This window comes from Pteropus medius, unplaced genomic scaffold (assembly GCF_902729225.1).
Source record: "Pteropus medius unplaced genomic scaffold, Ma_sr-lr_union100, whole genome shotgun sequence".
Classification (NCBI taxonomy): Eukaryota; Metazoa; Chordata; class Mammalia; order Chiroptera; family Pteropodidae; genus Pteropus; species Pteropus medius.
Genome location: NW_024344241.1, coordinates 2,296,440 through 2,299,200, shown reverse-complemented (window position 1 = coordinate 2,299,200; position 2,761 = coordinate 2,296,440).

The following is a 2,761-nucleotide window of genomic DNA, read 5'->3' as shown; positions in this document are numbered from 1 at the left end:
CTCTCGCCGCGGCCGCGGGTCCCCTCGGCGGAGCCCGCCCGCCGCCGTCCGCTCCGCCCCGCAGAGGCCGCGCCCCTTCCTCGCCCCGCCCCGCCCGGCGCGCGCCCGCTCCCGTCCGAGGCTAAGTGAGCGCGCGCCCGGAGCTCCGTGCCGGGAACGGGAAAGAGGGAGCGGGTCCTGACCCCGGAGAGCCTTTTAAAGTGCCGGGCCACCAGCAGTTCCCAGGGCGGTTCGGGTTAATCCCGCAGGGCCCCTACAGCTCCCCAAACCCAGGCAGCGCCCGCTCAGCCCAGAGCAAAGGTGAATATTGGAGGATCGGAGAGGCCAGGCGGGGAAGCCACAGAGGGGAATGTCAGCCTCAGTTAATCTTAGCATGCACAAAGACTCTGGCCTTTCAAGCAAAAGGAAGAAAAGAGCTGCTGTCAGCAGAATGGAGGAAATTGAGCAAATGTGGGTGGAGTTTGCACCTGAATGAGTCAAATTCTTGGCTAGACCTCAACTGTGATTCTGGGCCTGGGCTCACAGATGTGATGAAACCCGCAATTTGAAGTGAAACCCTTGCCTGTTATCCCTGCCTTAATTTGGAGGTGGGTAGGAGAAAAGGTCGAAGTGGCTTCTTTTTAGCCGAGTCCTGCAGGGCTCCTTGAAAGACTAGCTGGTGTGTCCTACTGTGCCCTAAGTCATGGTGCATTAGGGTTATAAAGATGAATGACAACACTGGCTGAACTTGCCCCTTGTGGAATGGCTGAAAAGTATCCATTGGGCTTAGGCACCTCACAATTCACACCTCCACACAGGCCTTATTGCATATGGTAATTAAGGCTCAGACACTGCCCTGGGAGTCTGAAACTAAATTAGGGACAATTACTGGTTGCTTCCTGGGATCCTGGTTGGTCCTTTATTATCCTCAATCAGAGAAACCCCAGGCAGTTACTCCTGGTGCGGCAACTGGGGAAGGGCCCAGTGATTCACCTGTCATTACAGGGCTCTAGCCTTAGGTTCAGCCACTACCTGAGGATTTAACCATGGTTTGCCAAATACCAATTTCCATTCACAACCTATTCTCCCAACCACTTAAGCTTGAAACATGGGAATCATTCCCCACTCGCTCCCTCATTTCCCTTATCTCCTATAATTCAAGCCAAGCACATTTCTTGAAACTATCATTTCTTTCCACCATTCTTAGTTTTCATAATCTGATCAGACCCATTGCAGTAGTTTTCTAAGGACCTCTTTTGTTCAGTGCCTGGAAAATTAATTTTCCTAAAACCGGCCTTTGACCTTGATAGTTTGCTGCTTAACACCCTCCCCACCCCCAACCTCAGAGTGAAACATGGATTACTTAAGGTCTGCCACACACGGCCTTCCATAATGTGGTTGGTTGCATGTGCTTTGTGTCCTTGTGAAACTCACCACTAGAAGTCCAGATATCCTCTCCAATAACCTATCATTGCCAGACTCTCATCGCTATGCTCCCCAAAACCTCATCTCTCCCAAGTACTTCCACTGTGATATTGGGAAATTACACCAAAGGAGTAGCACACACTCTTATTGCATCAACTTCTTTTCTTATCTTTGTGTAAACTTAAAAACGTAGGAGCCCTCTAAAGTGTTAATACTTTTACACTTCAACTCCCTTAGAGCCAGGAAGTAAAGCAGGTGGCTTCCTTCCTCCCCATTCCTTTCAAACCATTTCTCCCCGTTTGGCAAAACTCCAGTTCACATTTAATTGATGCTGTTGGGTAAGGTATCCACTGCTCCTCCAATGCCTGTCTTCTACTCACTTCCATCATCTAACTTCTTCCAGGTCACCCAATTCACTGAAGACTTTGCTTCCTGGCCACCCCTTTCCTGTCTTTATTCCTGGTGTCTTCAGCATCCAGGTGGATGATCATCTATCTGTCTTTTAATGACTCCCTCCCAAAGGGAAATCCTAGAACTTAGCATCACCAGAAACTTATCTGTCTCCAAAATCTTAATTAAAGACATCCCACTCTGTCCAATGCCTCTTGTACTTACAGTTAACTCACTCAATATCACCTCATCATGACCTTTGAGCTCCTGATCTCAGCATCTGTTTCCTCACAATCCACCAGACTACTACAGTTTTTCATTGCCTCCTGACCAAATTATATCCCTTGGGTTCTCATCCTTATACTTACTGCTTTGCCATGCTCTCCTGTAGTTATGCTGAAAGGCCTAAAAAGTAGTTTGTTTTCCCACTGTATGTAATCACCTATCCACTCTCCTTCAGCCACCATCCTTCTCAGCTGTCAGCCTGACCTGATACCTCTCTCAGAAAATTGAAGTCAAAAGCATGAACTCCCTTATCTTGTCACCATCAAATCTATACAGCCCTTCATGAATCCCTTCCCCTTCTTCCTCTGGTTACAAGGATATGGAAAATATCTCCCTCCTAGCAAAGGCCAGTACTCCACTGGTGCTCTAGAGCTCATCCATGGTGGCTGAATAATGCCTCCCACAGATGTCCAGGTCCTAACCCCTGGAACCTCTGAGTGTGACCTGACAGGATAAAGAAGACTTTGCAGATGTGATTAAATTAAGGACCTTGAGGTTAGGAGATTATCCTGGAATATCTGGGTAGGCCCTAAGTGTAATCACAAAGTGTCCTTACAAGAAAGAGGCAGAGGTAAATTTGACTATCGATGAGTATACAAGGTGACCAGAGCAGAGGGAAATTTGAAGATGCTCCACTGCTGACTTTGAAAGTGGAGGAGTGGACAATGAACCACAGAATGCA